This window comes from Lissotriton vulgaris, chromosome 2_2 (genome assembly GCF_964263255.1).
Source record: "Lissotriton vulgaris chromosome 2_2, aLisVul1.2, whole genome shotgun sequence".
Classification (NCBI taxonomy): Eukaryota; Metazoa; Chordata; class Amphibia; order Caudata; family Salamandridae; genus Lissotriton; species Lissotriton vulgaris.
Genome location: NC_141688.1, coordinates 304,003,494 through 304,029,978, shown reverse-complemented (window position 1 = coordinate 304,029,978; position 26,485 = coordinate 304,003,494).

The following is a 26,485-nucleotide window of genomic DNA, read 5'->3' as shown; positions in this document are numbered from 1 at the left end:
GGAGCCCCCAATGCATAGCATTATACCTCCAACACTGGTAACAGTGTTGCAGTATGAGAAGAGGAGTTGGCCTAACGGCTATGGCAGTCGCCCTCAAATGTGGGGAACCGGGTTCGAGTCTCAGCAAGGACGCCCAACATCCTGTGATTCTGTGCAAATCCCCGTGCCTAACAAAAAATGAATGTGTCCTCATGTAATGCAGCTGGTGATCGTGTAAATCGCTCTGATACCCAATACCTTCAGGTCACGTTCGCGCCATGTAAAACTCTGTAAAGGTTTGTTGGGGTGTCCTGCTCATGTAGGGCACCCTCACAGTTTTAACCTAGCACCCTGCCTTCAGGATTGAAAGGCCTGCCTTAGGGAGACCCCTCAATGCAGGAGTTTTCCTGGTGTACCTCTGCCCTTGGTACCTTAGTACTATAAACTAGGGACTTACATGGGTACACAAGTACCCAATTGTGGAAGTACCAAAGTATTTATCTTAGTCAAATTTACGGACGAAGCACAGTGACTGTGGTCCTGATTAGCAGAACCCCAGTTAGACTGGTCAAAAATACACTGACACCAGTCAAAAAGTGGGGGGTAACCATGCTAGGAGGATCTTATGTTCCTATATTGCATTGTTGTCGTTTTGGTCTTGTTGGGTTTAGATAAAGTACTTTATGTTTCTAAACTTTTGTGGTATTCATTCATTTGTAGTGTTTTCACTGTGTTACTGGGTGTTTAGGTACAAATACTTCACACATTGCCTTTGGGATAAGCCTGTCTGCTCATGCCAAGCTAACAAGGGGGTGAGTAGTGGTTACCTAAAGTGTGTAATTCCCTTAACCTGACTCGAAGGAAGGCTTCCTACTTGTACAAAGTTGCATACCTCTGCCAACTAGAGACCCTCATTTCTAACAAACACTCAACACGAAAGCAGTTGGCAACCAAATACAACATTGAATCAGCAATTACTCACATGTCTTTGACTACAGCTCTTGTATTTGTCGACCTTGCCCTATAGAGACAAAAACTGTCCAGTTTGTAAATAATGCACACCTCAAAGCAAATAATGATGATTGCAGTTTTCGGCCCTACTCATTTTCTTAGTGTATTCAATACTGCCATTCATCTCCGGATGCGCGTTCAGGTAAGTAGTTCCTGCTGTGGCAGGTACATGGGTCCCTGGTTGATGGTCCCGCTCTAGCGGACCTGTGGGATCTAGGACCCTCCCCTCTTTCTTTCCCTGGTGTCCTACAGGGCCGGTTAGGCTCTGCCTTAGGGAGCCAAGGGTTTACAGGGGGGTGGCCGGGGTGGTCTGGGGCTATGCCATGCGGCTCCTTCTACCTCCCGTCCGTGTGAGTCAATGGTTTTGGCTTGATGTTACCTGTCATATATTGTCTTTACCCAGGCCTCCCGTGGGTTACTCCTGTTGTTTGTGTCTATGCATACGGCTGGGGCGGGGCAGTCGGATGCAACTTTAGGACCTGCGTTCGAGCCTCGGGTTCTCCGCGTGCCTGACATGTACTTGTGCTTATAATGGTATAATAGTGAAAGCGCTCTGATTCATTCGGGTCAAGTTAGCGCTTTATTACTCAGACACGTACTGATCTTGACGGGGGTTCCGGTAGGCCATCCTGTGGTCCCCGGCTGCGCCACCGTTTTCCTAAAGTTCTCCTGCTCACTGCGACGCTGTCCCGCGTTGGAGTTCCACGCGGGCTGCAAGCGGAGGCCCGGGGTCTTTGGTTGAGTCCGAGCTCTGAGGCGCTCGAAGGGCTTGCCTGTTTGCCGCCAGAACGGATGCCGTTCCCTGGCCTGGCGTTGGCTTCTCCCGGAGTTTCGCTAGGGGGCGAGGTGCCTTTGGGGGCCGCTTTTCTGGTCCGGCATACGTGGGGCGGGGCCGTGCTCATTCGGCTTCAGCACGGCCGTTTCACTCCCTGTTCCATTGGGAGCCGCAGTCTCTCCCATTCCTCGGGCCGATCGATGTGCGGCTGGTATTGTATCCTTTGGGGTGTCCCCGGTCCTTTTAATGCTTATGATAGTGTTGGGATCTGGTCTGTTGGCCGCACCTTGTTTTGTTTGCTTGATGGTGTGGCTTTCTTTGCTATATTTTTTTGTCGGGTGTCTTGCACTCACGCACGCGCTCTACGCAACGGGTCTGTATCCCTGGCTTCAGACTAGCACAATGTCTGTGTAAGTTGTCTGTTGGGGGCTCTCGCTTCTACTTCTTTCACTTTTCCCACTTGCGCGGTATCGCTGGTATGGTTTTGATACGTGGTTGCCCACTGCTGTAGTAATGGTTCTACGGGCTCTGGGTGTGTGTGTCAAGCATGCATCCTCAATCATATATGTCCGACTTGGCGGTCCAAAAAGTATGTAGTTACCGTCCAACTGCGATCACTAATCTGCAAACAAAATCTACGGCACCAAAATAAGGGCCATCCATTAGCGAATAAGTTCGCTAAAAAGGCAGCTCATGTTTGCAAACTGACGCTGGTGTGTACTTGCGGAGACCCACTCAATCAGTGTTTTGCAAGGTATGGAAATTGACAAGGTATTGTGCTTGCTGCAGGCAATGCTTTTTCAATATAGGGGAAATCAACAGTAAAAGCTCATTAGACCATACAGTAGGCCCACAAACAGACAAACAACGGACCCTTCTCTGACTTGTCAGACCAGCCCTTTGGGCGCTGCTTATTGCCCTTGTATGCCAGTCTGACCCTGTGCATAACTAAGGTTCAAATTTGTCTTCAAAACGTGACCCTCTTAAGATAAAATACTGGCTTCATCTTCAAAGGCATATTTTCAGCGCCTGCATTAGTGAAACGCCATGCTGAATGGACCCTTAATAATAATAATAATAATAATAAAGAGATTTATAGAGCGCCTGGTGACTCTATAATGTCAGTGCGCTATGGCACTGTGGTCAGTCTTGCACCACTGGTGGCGCCGGCTCTCCCAGGCCGTGGGTTCGTGTTCTGCCGGTGATCCACATTACGGCTTTGTGTACGTGAATTCTTCCAGTTTTTTTATCTGCTGTTCGTATTTTAAGATTCTTCTTGGGTGGACATTGAGTTGCAGGGTCTGGTGGCTCAGTGGACTATAGCAGCCTCTGAAAGGGCCTGTTTTCGTCCTCATGGTTTCTTATCCCGGTGTGTCTACTCGGCCTTTCATCCGCCTGAGGTCGATAAGATGAGTTCCTTTGAGTTGGGTAACTATGAACATCTGTTATTTTACGCCTGTTTATTTTGATGTTGTTTTTTGTCCTGATGGGAGCAGATTTTTCAGGTCTTTGGCGTAACAGGAGCTTTAGCTCATTGGTAAGTCATGTGCCTGTGTGGGAGAAGGTTCTCAGTGGGCGGGGGTTCGTCTCCTGCTATTGCTGTCACAGTGTCCTGTGGTGACAATGTTTTCAAACTCTGCTTTGATACGTTTGCAAGGGCTGTTAGCTTCTGCATTTCTAATGGGGGTGGGCTACTATTGGCGCCTACCCTTTCTCATGGCTGCTTCTGTGGGTACGCAAATGGACTGGGATGTTGCCTTCTTACCTCGTCTGTTTCTTTCATTTTTACTGAGTCCCTACTGGGGATTGGGACACTGCGGAGGCACAGTGTGATTTCTTTCTGCCCTCCTCGTCTTCTGCTCATGTTGTCCCAGGAGTGTGGCTCTCCAATGTGCTGTATGTTTTTGGCCTCCTTGGCCCAGTGGCAGGGGGTCTCCTTCATCCTGGAGGATACTTCCGTCTGACGGTGTTGCCGAGTATGTTTTTCGGTATTTAGTGGGTCTGTTTCTGGCGCCTCGGTTGCGGTGGCTTCTTGCGTGCTGCCTCTGTGTTAGTTCCCTGTATCTGTTTGTGCTACCCTGGGCTCGTTTTCATGCGGGTTGCTTGTTGTGCCTTCTCCTATCCGTAGGTTACTATGGCCTCAGCGTTGAGATTCCTTTTCCTCTGGTTCTCCTGTGGGGTCCGTTGTGGCCTCATCCTATTCTAGTGTCCCCCTCTCGATATTGTGGGGGATTCTGGTTGTGATGGGGGGTCGTTCGCCCATTGTTGGCTGGGTTGCACTCGGATGGTCTGGTGAGGTTGTCTGGTGTCCCCTTCCTTCCTCTCTGTGGCGCCCTCTCAGATCTCTTTGTCCTCTGATGTGTGGCTTGCTACAACATGTGTTGGGGTGCTTTGCCTTGACTTTGGGCGTCGCCTCCTGCTTCCGTGCTTGGGCTGCCGGGGCGCTGTAGCCGTACTGCCCTGTATGCTTCTGTTCTCGTTTACTCTGAGCGTTCACGCCTTGATGGGTTCCTGCCTGGGTCTCCCTGATGCGGTGAGCTCGTTCTCCTGTGGGGCCCATGTCTTGTGTGTTTTTTGGCTCCCAGTCTTCGGATTCTTCCTTATTGGGCCTGTGGCCTTTCTGTTCTGGGTCCCCTTTCCCGGATGGTGGCGGTCTTTGCCGTTCTTTGGGGCGTGCATGGGTTCCTGTTCTGTGCTGAGTCGCTTGGTCTGCCTTCTGTCAACCGTTCCTTGGCTTTTCTGGGTTTTGCATCACCCCTGCGGGGGCTTCTTGTTGCTCTCCTGGCCGGTTTCTCCCCTGCTTTGTGCTCCGGGAGGTTTGCGGGGTTCGCCCCTCTTGTCTTTTTTGCACGTTTGTGCTGTCCTTGCTCTACCACCCTGGCTGTTCATGGTCTTGTCTGATCTTAGCCGTTCCTCAGGGTCGGGCCTCTTTAGTGCTTGGATGGGTGTGGTCCATCTTGGTTGGGCCTGGCCAGGGCGTTTGTCCTGTGGGTGGTGCTCGCTGGGGTGCTTCTCTGTTGGCGTCTGCTGCTGCGTTCGGTGGACTTTGGAGCTGTTGCTCAGGGGTCCGTGGTGTGCCTCTGTGGACGCGGGTTGGGTCCGGTCCCTGCTTTCTGGTTTACCGTTGTTGGTTTTTGTTTCCAGCAGTGCTTTTGGGTGTCCGGGGGTGCTGGATTTCCCGGTTTTCCTCTCCTAGGCGGGACCTTGCTCCTCCGTCCTGGTCTCTTTGGGTTCCGTGGGAGACCTTGTGGGTTTCCGTTTTTACCTGTTGGCCGGTTTGGTTCCTTTAGTGGCCGGGTTTCGTCTGTGTAGTTTCCGGCGCCTTCCTGGGTCTCCTTTGCCTTTTGACTGCCTGGATTCTCCCCTTGGTGTCGCTATCCCTTTCGGGGGTCCTTTGTGCTTCTGTGGTCCATGTCCCACCTGTTTCTTTCCTTGCGGAGGCGTTGTGGTGACCTTTGTTGTTTTGTTCGGTTGGCGTGCTGAGTTACTTTTTGCACTCCTATCCGTTCTTGTGGCTCCTGCCTGTCTGTTTGGTGGCGTCTGGTTCAGCTGCCCCGTTCCCCGTTCTGGTGGTTTCGCAGTTGGTGGTCCCCCGTGGGGGGTTGCTATGTTTCTGTCCGACTGCGTCTCCTTTCTGCTGTGGCTTTTTTGTTGGGTCACTGTGGTGGGGATGCCCTCTGTTCCTCAGTTCCTCTGGGCTTCTGCTCCCATTCCGTTTTGGGCTGTCTATTGGGGTGTCTTGGTGTGTTTGGACCGACTTACCGCTTTCTGTTCTGGGGCCTGTTGGCGGTTGCTTTTGGCTCAGTGCGGTCTGGTCCGGGGCCTTCTCTGTTCTTCTTCGACCTTTGGTTTGGGCAGATTTTTCTGGCTACACTTTGTGTCTCGGGGGTCCGGGTTTTCATCCCTCCCGGTGCCTTTCTGTCCCGGGCTGGTTCTTCCTTCTCATGGTGGACTCTCTTGGGTGGTCCTTCCACTCGTCCGGTCTGTTGGGTTTGCCCTCTTTCGTGGGCGTCCGGTGGTTCCTTGTGAGTTTCCATGAAGCCGCTTGGCTTTGGTATGTGCTCACTTTGTTAGTCATGTGGCGAGGAAGACTAACGAGGAGGTGATGCCCCGGTTACTTACCGGTAATCTTCATTACTCCGAGTATAGTCTTCCTCGGCACATGAGTTCCCATCCCTCCCTCCCTGTCTTGCTATCGGCATCATGTTTTTGCTTGGTAGTTTCAGGCTGATGGGTTGAGCCGGCCCGCCTCTTATAGAGGTCAGGGGTGTAATGGGTCGGCCATATTGGGAAGGGATGGGAGGCATGGGAGGCTGACTTTTGCTTTGGAGGGTTCTGGTGTGGAGCTGAAGCTCACTTTGTTAGTCATGTGGCGAGGAAGACTATACTCGGAGTAATGAAGATTACCGGTAAGTAACCGGGGCATTATCTAGATTTTCAATTTAATGAAACTGATCTTGTTTTGTCTTTCAACCACCCCATTAAGTACACCACTCTGTTGCTACCCTGTGGAAAACGAGCCCATAATCCTAACGATGCCCAGGCTGCTGGCGCAAACCGCCTCTCAGTTCCCATTCTGAATAATTACCAAATAAAGAGACGGGCGCTGGGAGCAGGAATCAAGAACAGAGTTTATTTCTCATGAGGAGAGCATGTCATTTCGGACACGAAACACAGTGTCTTTCGGGAGGTGCTCTAACAAGTGAGCTGAGACTCTTGCTTTTATACCTTACAAAACATTTGATGGTACAATCAGGACAGTATGACGCAAAAGAAAGACATCCCTATAATCCTCGTGGTGATCCTACTCCACATACGTTCACAATGGGGACCCTTGACCTGCTGATAAGAGGGGAGGGCAATCACGCAGCTGAGTGTTTCGTAGGATGTGTACGCCTGATCATAGCCCAGGGGGTGGGGTGGCTAGGACCAATAGTGGATCCTTTGAAGAGGGGTGACTTCATACAATGAGGGCAGTAAATGGTATCTCCTGGCTTAGGCGATGGCCTCGGACATGTGTGGTCAGCCGGACTCGGGGGAAGGGGTCATCAAAGGAGCGGTATTCAGGCCTGCGTGGACAATCGAGCGCGGAGGGAGGGCTCGTCAATAGAGGGGCATTCATGGAAGGGAAGGAGGTGCTGGTCAGGCGCGGCCGTGACTCTCAAGGACAAGGCTTTGCGGAAGAAGAGGGTTTATGACTTGTTCATGTGAGGAGAAGGAGGGGGGACGGGGTGCGTGCAGGACCAGAGCCACGCAGAGAGGGAGAGAGAGAGAGAGAGATCTTACGACCTGTACATGGGGGAACAGGGGCAGCCAGATACAACTGGGGGGGCCATGTCAGCTGAGGCGAAGGATGCTTCTTCGAGAGGGGAATGGAGAAGGCCTGGGTCAAGCAGGAGGGTTACCTTTCACATCAGGGTCGCGCAAAGGGAGCGGGTTTCATGGCCTATACATGAGAGAGGGGGTGCAAGATACGCGCAGGAGGGAAGCTGGGGAGTCTAATGGGTAAAAAGGGCCATGGTGCCTAGAATGGCCGTGCATATACACAGGGGTACGGGTTCTTACTGGCAGGGTGATATAGTCAATAATTTACAGTATCCATGGTGCCCACAGGGAGAGGAGTGGGAGAAGAAGTGAAATGAATGCTGTCTATGTACATCGAATTTGTCAGATTTCACAGTCGCCCCTTTTTACATAGCAGCAATCATTTTTACAGCTGATGACATTACGGGCAGGCAAGCATCGATGACGAATTAGCACTTTGTCGATACTAACATGTGGCGTACAATCATAGACAGTTAAGGTGAAGGGAAGAATGCAGTACATACGAAATTACATTTTCGGTGTGTTCCTAGCAGTTAAACGCATTACATAGCACAAGGCTTTCTGACTTAAAAAATGTGACCAATGAACAGTTTTGACCAGGCAGTTGAGAGCGGAATTCAGTTCAATGCACAGTATTTCTTCGTCACAGTGTCTTTTTTATCAGCGAGCCATCACTGGTAGGCTCTAATCCGGGTACTTTCGGTGGCGCTGTTGAGCACCGGCGATGGAGCTACGGGTCCAGCTCGGTTCCATCCTCACGCGTTGCAGGGTGCGGTCAGTCCTCTGCTGTTAGACCACAGTCCTGTTCCCTAAACAGTCCGTTTGGTGGCGCCTTATGCTCGGCACCTATAGTTCTATGGCAACACCCTATTCCCATATGAATGCAGTTCTTTCCTTTGGCAAAAGGTGACGTGGGAAGGTGGGTGGATGTCGTTCAAACAGTAAATGGGAGAAAGAGTGAGCGGAGTTGGGTCAGAGTTCCTGGGACACACAAAAGGGACCAAGGGAGCAAAGGATAACAAGCAGGCAGGCCCATCAATCGGGCCCAAAGAAGGGGGACGGAGACTCCAGGCACACGTGGGTTAGCAGACGGAGGGCTTCAGGGCAGCCCGTCATTTTTCATTTTCCACGTCGAAAGTGCTGTCTCGTCCGTATCTTGTTGCTCTGCAGCTCCACCTTTGGTCGAGGTCGCACGTGTCCCAGGATCTGTAGCCAGGCTGTACGTCACATCCGACCCATCTCCTTCGGTGATCGTGCATCTTTGAATGAGTACAAGACAGTGTTTTAGAGAAATGGCAGAAGAAGATATCTACGCATGTGAATTCCTCCCTCAATTTTTCGCATTTGAGTCCTTATGGTCATTGGTCACAGTCAGAGGTCTATTACCAAGCAGTGCATGTGTCAGCATTCCTACTGAGTTTATGGCAGGTATATTCATTGGCCCATTTATGATTCAAGTAAGGACAAGATAATATTTCCATCAACTGTGCATTACATCATTTTCAACATTAGCGCAGCATTTCCCTTCAGAACCGGCTAACATTTTCAGACAGGGCGGGGGTGCTATCGTCGAGTGTCGGGCAAAACAAGATATCCTCAAGGGTCAGCAGCTACCCATGATCATTATGTTTATACCGGGGACAACGGAAGCGGTTCTATCAAAAAGTGGGGCGGGGATGCCTCGGGCGCTTGCGCTTGGGTGCAAAGGGGTGGGGTAATCTGGGTATTGGGTGTCAATCTAGGCGTTTGGCGTTCGCCTCTGAAGAACAGACATAGGATGCCACTGACATACAGTTCCCCTATAAGTGGCCTGATTTGGGGGACTTTAGTCGTCTTACCTGTCCTTTCCTTCTTAGCCAATTCAAGTTCATTCATTTTGCAGAAAGGAGAGGCAGTAACATGGCAAGATACAGTCATTTTAGTTTTGGTCAATTTCGCTGAACACCTTCGTGTTCAAATACGTATCAAATCGGAGTGGTGCCGGTGGGGCACAATTTTACCAAAAAGATGGACAGAAAATAGGGAGGCTCTCAAAGAGAGTGAGAGTCGTCCGCAGTCTAAACGAGCCATTCGGTACACGTATGACATGTAAGGAGAGACAGAGAGAGATAGAGAAAGAGACAAAAAGGAGCGGAGAGAGAGACGTGTACGAAAATAGGTCATTTAGTGCGCTCACAACACAGAACGGCAAAGGTCAGGTGACCTATAGATACAGACAGAGGGGAGACACAAATTCGTACGTTACATACACACAGACTCAGACAGGGAAGACGGCACATATATTACGCATATACAAGACATCCACGACGAGACAGGAAACAATTGTTAGTCTACAAGATCTGTTTTATATTTTCTACATATCGTTACTATCCTATTTATCTATGTGCTTAGCTCGTCCTGCCCTTCCCCCCTTTTCCTTCTCGTTTGTCACGCCTGTGAGCGTTCCCAATTACCAATACTCACACCTCCGTTGGCTGATCGGAAATTAACCTGGTCATGCTAGTTACCCATGGTTGGATCTTAAACCATTTTTCTGTTCCCTCCTTTGGTGGGAAGTTCTCCAGGCTGAGGCAACGGCAAGTATTGATCGGGAAAACAGTCGGACAGCTTGGCTATATCTGTAAGAGTGTGAGAAAGGGAGTAGTGCATTTTGAACATCGGCGACATTTCTAACTTCCTAGACGGGTGGCGCCGTGGCAACCCTTACTCGTACGATTTTCTTTGTCCTTTCCCTACCTATTCAAACGTCCGGTTACATTATTTAATACGTCCTTTCTAGTCAAAATTTTGTTCGTCATTCAGTACCTGTCCAGTTTCTATGTCAGTCCATCCTCTCAGTCGCTATGTCCTAAGGAAGAACAGTCATGTTAAGTCTACGTCTTTTCTTTTAAGAACCTATCGTTATAACGACTTCACACATATTCCCTCTTTTCCTTTTTCGTCGGTGGTCTGACCGTCGCTCTTCCACACTTCAGCCGACGTTCCGACGTGACCTGCAGAAGGGAGGAAAAAGAAGGGGTGGGGGTGGCAGCATTCAAAGTACATCAGCATGTAGTAGCCCGAAAATGTTTTTACTTACTACATACTCGACCTATTTTCACGTAGTGCATTTCCCTACCATCACGGCGTTTAAGCCCAGATGGACCAGAAAGGTCAGACAGATAATCATTGACGATCTGTGCGACATGAGCTACTTGGTCGTAACCTCTTTTGATCGGGTACAAGGGTGGCGGCCAGGTGGCATTTCTGTGGTGTCGTTTCAGGGCTTCTAAAGCACCTTTCCGGCTGCCTGTCACACATAGTGTGGCTGCTAAATATCGGGTCCTTTTTAACCTTTAGCGTTCATCATACTTTCTCGTTGCTCATAGTAGTAATTCATTCAAAACTCATTAATGCAATCCGCTACAATGATGCTTTTGTTTCCAAAATACCTTTAATAAAAGAGGGTTGACACATAAATACAGGCCTACAACCCGGTGGGCTAGCCACGGAGCAGATTGGAACTGTGCATGGGAAGAACGAAGCTAGTGGCAGTTCATTGTATAAAGTGCGGCAGTGCAATAAAATCATATTAAACTCTCCTACAGAGCAAGCATGATGCATGTCAGTAATTCATCTTAAATACGTTCATAAATACATCGTCCAATGATCATTCATTTATACCAATTCATTTCCCAACTCATAAACAGTACCCACCCTTAAGTCAATTCATTGTTCAAGCACATACTCAATACCCTTCATATCTACTTTCATTATCCAAACGTTATATATATCTCGGTGCAAAAAGGTTGCGCGATCAGGGTGCAACAAAGTTCATTAAAAACGTCACATTTTGCGTCGGCGCCATTTTGGGTGGGGTCAGGCGAGTTCTAGCATAGTCAGAGTGTCTCTAGTCTCGCAAGGTTGGCCCAGAACTTTCCATTGGCAGTTCAGAAAGTCTCGTGCAATTGTGGTTAACAGTCTAACAATATGGACCATGAGTCAAAGAGTGGGAAGGGCGGCAACAATTTTCCTACCGGGTCTTTCTGGTGTTCCTCCGGAACTGAACAAGCCTGTGCCGTGGCGGCATCTTAGCCATTTCCGATCCAAGTCTGGTGCCGGCAGGAGCAGCACCGCTGTCGTGGTTCCCAGCGAAGGGGACGGGGGCACCCATGCAGGGGGTCGGGGGCCCCCCGGCTCTTATAGAATCTTCAAGGTCGAGGAGAGGCGATATGGAGCGTGTGCCCGTCCTGGGCAGAGGACCTCTTTTTGATGTTGACCCTTAAGCGAAGAGCGTTGGGGTGTCGCTGGAAGCCTCCACCTGGAGGGAGGTGGGGGAGGGCCGTTCGCGGCACCTCCCCCTTCCAGCGACCCTGCGCCGTTCCCCGGCTCCATAGTTTTCGACATCGGCCATGCCAGCCATTGATGATGGGGGGGGGGGGTGGTCGGCGGCTGAGGCAAGACAGCCCCCCCCCTTCCCTCGGCGACATGTGGCGGGACTACCTTCGACTCTCCAGGGAGCGTGGAATGTGGCAGGACTGCCTATACCTATGAAGGCAGGCGGTGAATTTGGCATGTGGCGGGACTATCTGATTTGCCGCCGTTCTTGCCTTGGCTTCGGCTCTGGACCAGCAGGCGATGGCATGCGGCGAATTTGAAATGTGGCGGGACTACTTGATTCGCCGCCATTGTCGCCTTGGCGTTGGCCTTTGGCAAAAGCCGGATCGGGTGAGAGAGAGAGGTGGTCGGTGGCCGAGGCAAGACAGCCCCCTCTCTCCCCGCGGCCTGCAGGGCGGCAGAAGGGAGAAGACGGAGAGGTCCTTGTCATCCTTTTTGGACCGCCTGCCCAACATCGTCTCCTTCTGACCGTGGGCAGGCGAGTCCCTCGTGCCTCCAGGCCTCGCCTTCCGGATGGGCGTAACCGCGGACCTGTTGCACTTCGGGAGCTTCCGGAATGGGGGTAGGTACCTATTGAGTTGTTTCTATTTCATGTGACCGTTATTTGGGCGGGGCGGGCAATGAGGCAGACATGTTGGGAACAGGAACAGGCAGTGAAGCCTAGCTACCTCGTGGCTATGTTCTGATATCGAATCTTTTCGCCATTTTACATTTCTTATTACGAACTACTTCTAATGTTTCTTATTTTTGGTGAAGTCAAAAGCTCATCAGGGGGTTACTGACTTGGCCTGATTTCTTTTTATTTTTCTTTCTCTTCCTTAGCGTGTTTCGAGCTAAAGCTTTTTGTTAGTAGGGAACGGTGATCACTTCATATTTTTATGTGTCCTTTTCACTAGGGGGGTGCATCTGGACGGACCAGACGAGTCCCCTCCAATAAATGGTCCGGGGTGGAACGAGATTATCGATCAAAAGGGGAACATATATTCCTTCATTAGGGTATCATCCTGGACAGACCGAGCGATGTACTTCCACTTACTAGGGTAGCCTCCTGGACGGACCAGTCGGTCTATTTCTATTAAATGGCCCATGAGTAGAGAGCATATGTCCTCCATAAGAGTAGTCTCCTGGGCGGACCATGCGAGCTACCCCACAATAACCAACCAGTGGGGAGTGGGTAGGACTGACGAATTCACAAAGGGGCATAACCTACCCTTTTCTACTTGCAAAGACTAGACAGAATATTTCTATTTCACGTTGTTTGCAAATAGAAAATACCTCAAACGAAACAATTCCTGGGACAACAATGTCCAGGCAACCAACCAATCAATGGGGAGAAAAACAGGCATGACGGATTACAACGGGGACAAATGTCTGCATTACCTGCCCTTCGCTATCCATAAAGGGAACAGAATATTCCTATTCGTCTCTGTTTGTGGACAGGGAAGATCTCAAAGAGCAACAATCGATTATTAATCGACTTCAAACAACAATCAATCATTAATCGACTTCAAGCAACAATCGATTATTAATCGACTTCAAACAACAATCAATCATTAATCGACTTCAAGCAACAATCGATTATTAATCGACTTCAAAACAATCAGTGGGGAGAAAAGTAGGCATGACGAATTACACCGGGGACAAAAGTCTGCATTACCTACCCTTCTCTATCTGCAAAGAGGGACGACGTTCCTATTCGCCGCTGTTTGCAAACAGAGAATGTCTCGTTCTCAAAAGAGAACCAATATGTCAAGTAGCCTTCAAAGCTAAATGAACCAATACCAACAATATCAGTATACAAATACCGACTTTCAATACAAACAATCAATCAATCAGGTGGATAGAGCCACCCTACCAATCAGGCGTAAAAACACCCTACTTAATCTTACCCGGACCGGACCATACGGACAGTTCTTCGACTCCCTCCTCCAGCGCCCGATCGTTCTCTTACTCCATGTAGCATTCCTGTGGGATTCCAGTCAGGACAATAGGTCACTCAAGAGAGGTCCGTTCAGAATTGGTGAAGTTCTGTCGATCGGCAGCCGGGCTAGGGCCCTCTCAAGGCAGGCATACCCCGATCATTTTAGACGTTCACTTTTTCGTCTGGATCTCTCTTACCGAACCCTATGTCACTGATGGACCCCGCGTTGGGACGCCAATTGTGGAAAACGAGCCCATAATCCTAACGATGCCCAGGCTGCTGGCGCAAACCGCCTCTCAGTTCCCATTCTGAATAATTACCAAATAAAGAGACGGGCGCTGGGAGCAGGAATCAAGAACAGAGTTTATTTCTCATGAGGAGAGCATGTCATTTCGGACACGAAACACAGTGTCTTTCGGGAGGTGCTCTAACAAGTGAGCTGAGACTCTTGCTTTTATACCTTACAAAACATTTGATGGTACAATCAGGACAGTATGACGCAAAAGAAAGACATCCCTATAATCCTCGTGGTGATCCTACTCCACATACGTTCACAATGGGGACCCTTGACCTGCTGATAAGAGGGGAGGGCAATCACGCAGCTGAGTGTTTCGTAGGATGTGTACGCCTGATCATAGCCCAGGGGGTGGGGTGGCTAGGACCAATAGTGGATCCTTTGAAGAGGGGTGACTTCATACAATGAGGGCAGTAAATGGTATCTCCTGGCTTAGGCGATGGCCTCGGACATGTGTGGTCAGCCGGACTCGGGGGAAGGGGTCATCAAAGGAGCGGTATTCAGGCCTGCGTGGACAATCGAGCGCGGAGGGAGGGCTCGTCAATAGAGGGGCATTCATGGAAGGGAAGGAGGTGCTGGTCAGGCGCGGCCGTGACTCTCAAGGACAAGGCTTTGCGGAAGAAGAGGGTTTATGACTTGTTCATGTGAGGAGAAGGAGGGGGGACGGGGTGCGTGCAGGACCAGAGCCGCGCAGAGAGGGAGAGAGAGAGAGAGAGATCTTACGACCTGTACATGGGGGAACAGGGGCAGCCAGATACAACTGGGGGGGCCATGTCAGCTGAGGCGAAGGATGCTTCTTCGAGAGGGGAATGGAGAAGGCCTGGGTCAAGCAGGAGGGTTACCTTTCACATCAGGGTCGCGCAAAGGGAGCGGGTTTCATGGCCTATACATGAGAGAGGGGGTGCAAGATACGCGCAGGAGGGAAGCTGGGGAGTCTAATGGGTAAAAAGGGCCATGGTGCCTAGAATGGCCGTGCATATACACAGGGGTACGGGTTCTTACTGGCAGGGTGATATAGTCAATAATTTACAGTATCCATGGTGCCCACAGGGAGAGGAGTGGGAGAAGAAGTGAAATGAATGCTGTCTATGTACATCGAATTTGTCAGATTTCACAACCCAGAGAGGTTTATTGCTAGGTGACACAACTGTTCCATGGTTATCGGTGCTGCCATCAGTTTGTGATTAGATTACGGGAAAGCCCTTTACCACAGCTTACCAGAATATTTTATTGTTAAGCCGCAGTTTATTAAGAACGTGGTGGTCCAGCTTGCTACTGGACTATGTCAATTTGACCATTTTTCTAACACTCTGCGCTTCCATATCTACCTCCCAATAAAAACAGAGAATTACATTTAAGGGGCCTGATGCGTCTGGCCCTCTATAACAGTGGTTCGTAGCATATTTCCAAGGTGGTGAATGAATGCCTCATATGTCCCAGCCAGATTTATAAGATCTGGTTTTCTATTGCTTTTTCAGATCCCATAGAATTTTCTGCGTCCCTCTCTTTGCAGTAACATATCCCTGAAACACCACAAGATTTTCTCACTTCATGTTTCGTAAACGTTTGAAGACCTTTTGTTTAGTTACCTTGCCCATGTTCTTGTCTTTTCGGTTCCTGGCTAACCTAGTGCCATTAGGCCCCTGAGTATAAGTTGTGCTTTATGAATGAATTAATAAATAGCAGTACATTCATGCCTGGTTCTGAAACCGTCACAGAAAGCTAGAGTAACACCTAAGTCAAGGACCTTGCGAGGTTGTACATCTAGGGCTGCAGGATGAAAAAGACTAGAAAATGAAATTTCTGTCTCTATTGCCTGCAAACTTAATTGCACTTAGGACTGACCACACCACTGATAAAGTCAACACATTTGCCAGCAGCCTTTTGTCATTGTCAATGCTTGTATTGCTTTGTCGCGGTTTTTGCAAAACTTTATTGTAGCAGAAGCTGAGGGACCCTCCTCAATTAAGAAGAACAAAAGCTAAAAGCAAGAATGTTTTTGGTTCTCCTAAAGCACACATTGCCATGCTAGTTCTTGGCACTTAAGGAACTACTTTGCGTATGGATTTCGTTCCAGTCAATGGCTGAAGTTGCCAAATGCACTATGGCATAGGCGGTGGAAAAAATGTCAAGACACCAAGAGACCAATGGACTAGGAGGACTGGCTGTAAATCCCTAGAACTCATTATTTTATACATACAATTTTAGTAAAACCAAACAGTTTTGGCTAATGTCAAACCTGCTCCTTGGCATAGCTAAGAGTATTGAAGCAGGTGAGGTGACTTAGGGGTTAGAGGTCTCCCCTGCAGTCCAAATGTAGCTGATTTCTTACTATCAAACCGAGGGATGGGGAACCCATGTACCCGCTACGGGGACACCTGAGCATAAAAGGCCACAGGGACACTTTTACGGGCGTTGACGCGCAGCACTGCAGTTCGGAGCTGTACACGTCAGCATTCACAATGGGACGTAAACAGACGCTGTGGTTTGTGGTGCGTCCCAAGCGTCCGCAGCGTCGAGCCATCCCCTGCCTACGTGCCGGGACTGTCCTGTTCCCCGGGCGAAGAGGGAGCCGAGGGCTTCTCGCGTTACGGCCCAGGCTCTGGAACAACATCCCCCTGAGAGCAGACCTCGCTCCCACACGTCTCCACTTCGGGACTCTCATCCATCACTGATGCTCAGGACGTCGGAGATCAGGCCGGCCCCGCCCGCCCGGGGTGAAGAGTTCATGAGAACTCGCTCGGCTTCTAGTGCACGCTCGTGAAGCGCCCCTGTTTGTACTGTTTGTGACTTGTACATAACTGGAGCGCGTACATACAGGGAAGACGCTGAGCCATGGATGAAGAAAGTACGAAGCCCCTCTTTGAAATCAATTCTGAGCTCATTACAGCTGCACCATGTTTGCTTTTGCTCTTTTTCTGGCTCTGTGATAACTGCCAAACTAGAAACGGATTTAATATAGTTATATTCCTAGATTATCCCTATCGAGGATTTGAAATCTTCAGTTAATAAATAAGGAAACCAAACGCGTACAATTAGCAGCCGGGGGGAATCAACCAACATGTGTTGCTCAGCAGTTCTGGAGCTGGAGGTTTGCTATGAATACTCGCACTAGTTGCCCTTTCAATCCCGAAGAAAGCCAGGTGTGCTGGCGATGTGACCATCACGCATACAGCAATGGCACTTATTTGTTCTTCGGACTAAAAACAAGCATTGGCATAGCCAATAGTTCTCGCTTTTGGGAGAGCCGAGACGTTAGCCAATCAAGAGATGGTAAAGAGGAAATGCTTCATGGGAGAGACAAACTCACGACTGAGAAGCTGGAACATGAATAGGAAGCAGGTGACTTATTATGACAGGCAAACCAAACAATGGCCGCGTTCATGCCTAACACAAACCAAAAGCCATGCAGTAAGATTTAAAGAGACATAAGCAACAGAAGGGTAACACTGACAAAAAGGAACAGGAGCAATGAGCCACAGACTGCCAAGTTTGGACCTCCAAGTCGTCATTCCATAGAACTCCAAACGTGATGCCCGCCACAACCATATATACACAGGGCCTGGTCTGAATTCTAGCTATCTCAGTTCCAGCGGGTGTCCCTAACTGGAATGGCCTTCCTTTGAAATGTGTATGCACAGACTTTTATGCACATCAATAGGTTCACCGACTCTCATGGTTGGCTAAGACTCGGCTCTATCTTCACAGGGTGGCACGCTCTTCATCCACCCACCCACTCACAAAGGGGGGCACCTCACTTCATACCATAGCAGAAACTGCTGCCAGCCTAGGACTGTCACACACACATCGTTGCTAGCGGGCATACTTGTCGACCAGTTCAATAGAAACAAACCAAGACTACCACAACCACAATGCATGAGGTTGTCTCAGGAAATCCCAGGACTGTAAACTGTGTCCATGATGACAACCACCACTCAGACTTCACTTGAGCTTCACAACACATTGAATGTGTAATACAGCCTGGCACCAGAAAATGAGGACAGCCACCCAACCCGGGTGAGCTGGCCAGGACTCACGGTAAACGCTGAATAATTAATGCTGTACAGAAGAGAAGGCCCAGGGGTTTATGAATTTGCTGGGTTTTATCTGCACCGAGCAGCTGCCGCCGGTGAGGCGTGCAGACAGGGCCTGTTATCCCCCATTAGGGCTCTGGAAGATGCTGCATGGGAGGAGGTAATATCTGGCCGGCTCGAAACTGATAGCGACACAGAAACGCTAGTCCTTTTTCTATAAATAATATTAATAGTAGAATGGCTAGACTGCGGGGGGGTTGTAGGAGCATACACATAACTTCAGAACATGGACATCTCAAATCTTGAATCTGATTGTAAGAAAAGTCAGCAAGAACAGAAGCCTCATTGGCCCCGACTGTACCCCACCTCTAGAGACAAGTGGCCAGAAAGCGAAACAGTGACTACTTAATTGATGTGCACTATTCTACACCTTGAACTCTGACCTGCCGAGGGACATGTTAAACGAGCCAAGAACAGAACTATGACTCGGATTCGCCTACATTGTATTTGTCTAGGCACAGGTGTTCCAAATACAGTGGGACTGACTTATAGTGATGTATTAACCTTGTATAGTGCTGTGCACTCGAGCGCTTCCTGGTGTTTCTGTGAATTATGGTTTTGGGTGGGTGCTTATAATGGGTCACAATCTAGAGCTCTGGAATCAAGATTGAAAGCACTGGGAGTATCTCACAGTGCCCGTCAGTGGAACTCAAAGTTGTTCAGACTAAATTCTTATCCCATCGTGTGTCCCTGCAAATTGAACACAGCAGTGGCCAGGTGGGCCAATTATGTAGTTCTATAAGAAATCGCGTCAAGGAGGAACACAGCAGGGAAAATAAAGAGAGGGCAAAAATAAAAGAAAATGCAGTTCTTACAGGCAAGTAAGTATGCTGCATGAGTGTGTGTAGTGGGGTGGTGAAAAGAAGGAAAAACAAGGAAAGAAGTACTTGCAGGGCATATGAAAGGAGGGTGCTGAAGGGAAAAAAACGAGGTGTGTGATATGCAGGTAGATGAGGGAAGAAGAAAGGTGTAAAGGTCAAACAGAGAGACTGCATAGAAAAGGGGTGCAAGGGAAGAACAGAAGTGATTCATACACTGCAAACACTACTACCTTTCCCACAAATCTTAATAAAGGTAAAATTCAGTCTCATATTAAAGAAACATTATTGCTGTTACTCAGTTATCGGTTACGGCTAAAAAGCATTGGAAAAGTCAAAAGGCGTTTGGCTTATTTTAGGTCCATGTCAGTTACTGGGTGTGATGTGCTTTTTGGATGCAATAACCGAAATCTCACAGAGATGCAAAATACATTTTTTGTTTTCAGCTGTGCATTTATTTATATTAATGATATAGGCCAGACATCTTGGAAAGGATCCCTAGGTACTCTCTTTAGGCCACGTCCCTTGAGCGACCATCCCCAACTTCCCCCCTCGTAAAGCCCGCTTGTTGTAATCTGTAGTATCTTAGGTTGTATTTAGCTATGCTTGTTCTCCTCTCTGTCTTGGAGTCCTAGGTTGCCAGTGTTCTATGTGGTTCAGCTGCGCTGAGTATTCCACTGTGGACAGTTGGTGATCTCTGTCTCTACCTGGACTACGGATGGTCTGTTCTCCGCTTGGGTTGTCAGCTTATACAATAAACCTACACTTTAAACATCATAGCCTGCTGGTGTTTACTACATCAATTTTTGGCGACGACGGATGCTGAACAACCCACACGAACCCACCACTTCTCAACGCTTTTGGCAAGCTACTGGCTGTTCTACAATTTAAACCTTCACCTCGTATCTTTCAGCACTGCGGCATCGACGATTTTATTCCCGCACATTGGAGACACTTTCCAAGTATCCTGTCATCTTCCGTCATCGAAGAAACATCGTCCCATCAGTGTTTCCATCACCCGGCACTCCTCTTGATGGTAGCTGTACTGCGGTAAGCCGCGCATGCTGTACGCTAATGCTTATTGACTATTTGGAAGCGGGGAACTGGATTTTTCTGTATATTTCTATCCAATGCGTTTTGTACTGCGCTGGAACGCAAGGCCAGCAGGTGCGTTCCAGCAACTGAAAATCTAACGTGACGTACGCACCGTCATTTGCGTGACTGTGACGGTTGCGTTTCACCCTGAAGCGCATCGCTCGTCCCACGTCATTTTAGCCAGAACGAAGCGCATCAGCTGTTCTACTTCACGCTGGTGTTCCACTGTCTACGTCACAAAGACACAATACTCTTGTCCAGAGGAGAAATTTCACGGAACAGTTCTGTTCTCAGAGGACACTCGAACAATGCTGTGACATCATAATTCACACCTTTCTCAGTCAGGCAAAGTCACTCACACTCGTCATAAAAGACTTTGGCAATACAGTATTTTTTCTTTTTGTTGCTTATTCTGCACCAGCTTTACCTCACGTTTAGCTTCGACTTTCCTTACAATTTTAATTCGTTCTCTAATATTTCTGGATCCATTCACTATGTCCTTGCAGGGAGTTCTACCACCTGCTCCCTTTCTAGAAACACCTGGAGATCCGCCTATCAAGTGGCGCAAATGGTTTGATGGATTTGAAACTTATATTGGCGCAATTAGAGCGTCCAGATATCGTGCAGAAAGAAAAAAGTACATCCTGTTACACTCACTTGGATTTGAGGGCAGAGAGATCTACAAACACCTTCCTGAGTTAGTACTAACTGAGGGAGAAATTCTTGATGAATATCAACAGACATTAAAAAAACTTGAAACTAGATTTGATGTCCAACACAGCATTGTAGTTCTACGACACAATTTTTTCAAGCGCACACAAAATACTGGTGAGGATGTTGACAACTTCATAACTGCACTGAGGGCACTTGCTTCAGACTGTCAGTTTGAAAATTTTACAGACCAGTTGGTAAGGGATCAGGTCATAGCGAAATGTACGGACAGGACAATCAAACAAAAACTGTTGTCCTTGGGAAATCCTTCCTTGGAAGAAACAATCAGACTAGCGAAAAGCATAGAAACGTCTCAAATCTCCGTAAAAGAGCTAGAAGAAAAGAAGAACGAGACTGTCACAGCAGTAAAGTTGAAGGACACAAAACCCCCGTTCAATAAGTTTCAAGATGGACAACAGTCTACCGACAAGCAGAATTCTTTCTTTAACAGAACAAACATTTGTTTTTGTTGTGGTAACCGACCACATGGTTTGAATGGGAGGTGTCCTGCGAAATTCGTTACATGCAAAAATTGCAACAGAGTAGGACACTTTGCTAAAGTGTGTCAGATGGGGAAGAACAAAGTTTCTTTTAAGTCGAATCCTGTGAAATGTGTGATTGATTCTGATATCTCACAAACGGAAGATGAGTGTGTAACTAAAGACTTGTGCAACATGGTTGTAGTTGTAAGAGATGATGGGGTCATTACAGGTGATCCCGAGCTATGTGTAGACCCTTATGTTAACATACTAGTAGGTGACCGTGTTCTTTACCTCTTAGTTGATTCTGGTGCACGCATTTCAATGATCACTCTGGATCTTTTTCGTACCACTTGGCCTAACAAGGTTCTCCTTCCCCCTGATAGAAGAGCAGTCTCGTATGAAGAACGTGAGATTACAGTAGCTGGTTATTTTGAAGACATTTTAGAATTTAAGGGGAGGAGGATTTTTGGGAAAATATATGTGGCTGAAAAGGGACTAAATATATTAGGTTGGTTCCACCAAGGCCTGTTTGGCATGCAATTAAGGCCTGGTACTAAGAATCAAGTAGTTGCCGTGAGAGACAGTCCTGAATTGGAGGCGCTAATAAATGAATTTCCTCATGTCTTTTCAGGAGAGCTAGGAAGAATAAAATCTTTCCAGCACAAAATAATTTTGAAGGATGGTGCCTGTCCTGTTAAACATAAACTTAGAAACGTACCTTTCAGCATTAGACAAGACCTAGAGAAAGAGTTAAAGACATTGCGTGATAAGGGGATCATTGAACCAGTAGAGTCCTCACTGTGGTTGTCTCCTTTGGTGGTTGCCAGAAAACAGAATGGCGAACTAAGAGTTTGCGTAGATTTGCGCTGCCTAAACAGGGAAATTTGGGTTGATTCCTTTCCCCTTCCAAACATTAATGAATTGTTGGCTAGTTTGAAGGATGCCAAGCTCTTCTCTAAGTTGGACTTGGCATCCGCGTATCATCAAATCGAACTTACACCTGAGTCCAGGCCCCTCACTGCCTTTGTGTCACCCTTTGGAACCTTCCAGTACGTACGGATGCCGTTCGGGCTGGCCTCAGCGGCGTCCGTATTCCAAAGAGTCATGACTGAGATGCTGAGGGGTATTGATGGGTTGTCAATTTTTCAAGACGATGTACTTATACACGCTCCTGACAAGAACACTCATGATACTATCTTAAAGCAAGTTTTATCTAAGTTTCAAGAGGTTGGGGTTGTATTACGGCGCGACAAATGTGTCTTCTCTACTAGTGAAGTGGATTATTTGGGGCACATGATAAACGAAAAGGGTATCTTCCCAAAGTCCAGTCTAGTGGAGTCTATCACTAAGGCCAAGGCTCCGTCTGACAAGAGTGATTTGAAGTCCTTCCTGGGATTGTGTGAGTTTTACTCTAAGTTTATAAAGGATTTTGCGACCAAATTAAGACCTGTGACACGAATGTTAATGAGTGGTGTTCCTTTTGAGTGGAACAAGGAGTGTGATGAGATTTTTGCGTGGGTGAAACAACAACTGATTTCCCCGAATGTTCTAAAGCATTTTGATCCCTCGTTAATGTGTACCCTGACTGTTGATGCCAGCAATGTGGGGTTAGGTGCTGTCCTGTCACAGAAAAAGGATGGTGACCTCAATACTTTGGGTTTTGCATCTAGGGTTTTGTCCAGTGCTGAAACCAAGTATTCTGTCATCGAAAAGGAGTTACTAGCTTGCTGGTGGGCTGTAATGAAATTCAGGAACTTTCTTTGGGGTAAGAAATTTTGCATCAGGACTGACCATAAACCCCTTGTGTCTATCCTGAGTGGGAAGAATGTAAGAGGATTCACACCGAGAATCGCACGCCTGTCTTCCAAGTTACTTCAGTTTGATTTTTTGATGGAATATATCCCTGGGAACAAGAATGGGTGTGCTGATTTTCTTTCTCGTTCCTCTGTTATGACTGATAAAGATTTGGATGCAGATCAGGATGATAAAGACCAATACCTGGTCGCTTCTATTGATCTTCCCCAGTTGTGTGCGGTGACCGAGGATGAGTGGAGACAAGCCCTTCTTTCGGATGTGATGTTACAGAAGGTTGTCACCTTTGTCAGGAATGGTTGGCCTAGAGAAAGGAATCTCACCTTTGATCGCAAAACGTTTTTGCAAGTTGCAGATGAGCTTACGCTTGAAAGTGGGTTGATTTTAAGAGATGACAAATTGGTTCCTCCAGTGGTCCTGAGGGAAAGGTTGATTAAGTGCGCACATGAAGGGCATTCAGGTGCAACATTGACCAAGAGAAGAGTTCGTCTTTCCTTCTGGTGGCCATACATGGACAGGGAGATCGATGAATTTGTTAAGCGATGTGTCATCTGCTCTAGCTGTGATAAGGTTGTAAAGCTACGTACTCAGCCCTTGTCCCCCATTGAGTTTCCTCCTGCACCTTGGGTGAAACTTGGATTGGACATTGTCGGTCCTTTCTATGCTCTTGATTTTTCCTCTAGGTTTGCCCTGGTCCTTATAGACTATTATTCTAAGTGGCCGGAGGTCAAGTTTGTCAGAGAGGTCACTGCCAAGACTGTTGTTGACTTCCTTTGTGATGTCTTTTTGAAGGAAGGGTTTCCAGAGTTTTTGGTCACAGACAACGGCACTCAATTTGTCTCATCTGAGGTTGAAAATTACTTGGCCAGGTGTAGTATCAAACACCTGAAGAGTTCCCTGTATCATCCGGAAACAAATGGTCTCGTGGAACGGATGAACAAAGTCCTTGGGGAATGCATTCAGTGGGCTCTGAAGAATAGCTGTGTTGTCAGTAGCTCTGTAAGGAGCATGTTGTGGTTTTACAGGACCACACCTCATTCCACCACTGGGGTCTCTCCGTTTGAGTTGTTACGCGGTCGGAAGGCTTCCACCTTGTCCTGTCCCGGATGGATGTCCAAGTGGGTGAAAGGTGGGTGTTGGAATGATGAAGATGTGCGTTCTAATGTTGAGTCTGTTCAGTCTAAACAGAAGGTGTATTTTGATAAGAGGAAGAATGTTATGGTGACTGATCTTGCCCCGGGAGATTTCGTCTCCATTAAAAAACCTGTTCATGTAAAAAAAGGGCATTCTAAATTCTCTTCTCCTGTTCAAGTGTGTGAGGTCAGAGGGAACTCAGTTAAACTGACTAATGGGTGTTGGTGGAATAAGAGTCGTTTGGCCAAATGCTCCTTGCTAGGACAGCCTGATTGTTCCTCTTCTGTCACCAATTCGTTACCGGCTGCACACAGTAGTTCCACCTCTCACACGAGTTCCTCTGCCGCCAGTCTACACCAAGATTGTACGGGACAAATGGTCCTGAGGCGCAGTTCTCGCACTAAGTCTGTTCCTCATAGATACAGAGTTTAAGTTTTCTCCTTTTCTCAATGGTTCAGTTTCAGCTCGCTTTTTCTTCTTTCCTGTTGTTTTCTCTCTCTCTCTCTCTCTCACTCTCTCTCTCTCCCTTTCTCTCTCTCTCTCGTTTTCCTTCTTGCTCTGTTCCCCTTCTGTGCTCAAGTTTCTTTCTTAAGGAAAGGCATATGTAGTATCTTAGGTTGTATTTAGCTATGCTTGTTCTCCTCTCTGTCTTGGAGTCCTAGGTTGCCAGTGTTCTATGTGGTTCAGCTGCGCTGAGTATTCCACTGTGGACAGTTGGTGATCTCTGTCTCTACCTGGACTACGGATGGTCTGTTCTCCGCTTGGGTTGTCAGCTTATACAATAAACCTACACTTTAAACATCATAGCCTGCTGGTGTTTACTACATAATCCTGATTGAATAATGACATAAACTGGACTACAAGCCCCAAAGGAAAAAAAGCGAGCGTACGTGAAAGTTTATAACGGGCCGAGAGCACAGCGGTTCCACAGAGAACGACTTCGGTGTCCACAGCTCCCACTGTCCACCGCATTAAATCCACACCATGGACGGCAGCTCGAAATGTCAGTAAAAAGAGGTGTCTAGGGCAGCAAAGTAGCATTCGTCCCAATATTGTGAGCGGAAGAGGCAGCAAGTGCTGCAAAGGCAGGTGTGTGTGTCTCCGAGCGTGACGGGGCACACGGGACGTTTCAGACCACAGATTCAGCTCTCAAATTCCACTGGGAGCGTGGGGTTAATCTCCTCCAGCGATTGAATTCCAACTTATTTGTTCAAGATTTAAACATAATTATGCAACTGTGAAAGTGTGATAAAGTAGTTACATGGTTATTTATATAGTTAAAAAAGATAATCGTTATTTGGAAGCAATGAGACCTGCAGAGTGGAATTCGGAGAGTGCTGCAGCAACCCAAGATCAAAGTATGCAGAGTAAGGAACAAGGTAACTGACAAACATGTCACCGCTAGTCAGAGAGACACCACAACGCCACTGAAAACGTATCACATGCATCCTCTTTAAAATCACGCACACTAGAAGATGGGCAGAAAAAGGCAAATTGAGGAAAATAATCAACCTATAACGTAGCTTCCACCAAAGCCATGCCAGCATCAGAAAACACTAACTCATACAATTAATTTAAAATTAAACAAGCGCGCGCACCTCGCGTGCAGCAGGGGGGGGCCTGCCGATTCCCTTGTGGGAGCCAGAGGCCATAATTAATACCATATGGCGCTGCCGCTCGCTCCCGAAAGGCAAACGCCACACGTGCACGCGTTGCAATTGAAGACAATGGAACACGTGCATGGTTTTTCCTTCAAAAAGGGAATTGACGGCTTTAGGTCTCTTTCCGATGCAGCGCATGCGCGCTGCTTAGGCGAGACCTTAAAAGAGAGTCTTCTGCAACATAGGGCTACTTGTACAAGGCCATTGTGTGGTTGCCAGCCCTGCTATACATAAGATCACGCTTTGTGACTGCAAAGTTGCTTTTAGGTATGTATCAAACCCATTTTGCAAGTCCTCAAAGCCTTTCTGACTCCCAAAAGGGTTTAGCAAAGTATACGGAATTGTAAGTAGGAAGGGGCATGAAAGGGACATTGATGTAGAGTGCCATCTGGCCTCTCCACTACAATGTTGCATTTGTATCACTCCTCAGGGCGGACTCCCCCGCGGAGATAAATAAACGGGGATAGATCGCTTGAGGTCTTTCATCCTCACTCAAATAACCAAGTGTGTTATTTGCCTTTGTGGGTTACAGAGTAGGCCAAACCCATTGCAGCGGGATTGCTCGTCAGGACATGTGTTGGAAACCGCCCTCAGGCCATCAGCCCCAGCGGCAGGCCTGAACACTCTGAAGAACCCGCTCTTCGTCTCAGCTTCAGTGGTGACTGCCGGAGACCCCATCCATGGCATTGCCGTCTGCCAGGTGGATGTGTCCCCAGCAGCTCTACCCCCTGTCTCCAATGGCCTGCACTTTCTGCCCCCACCCGGCGCTCCGCAGCAGAGCTGTATCTCTCTCTCGCCTGCAGCCTTATATGATGCCAGTAAGCCCCGCCCTGAAGACGTGCAAGTGCCAGGCCCCGGCTGACAAGTGTCTGCATCGGATAATCCGCAACATCGCCTGCCACATGGGAGGTCATCGGGGATCGTCGACCAGGGCCTAAGGTGAAATTACACTCAACAGACATCAAAAGTGAAAGGAAAAGAATGCAAGCACAGAA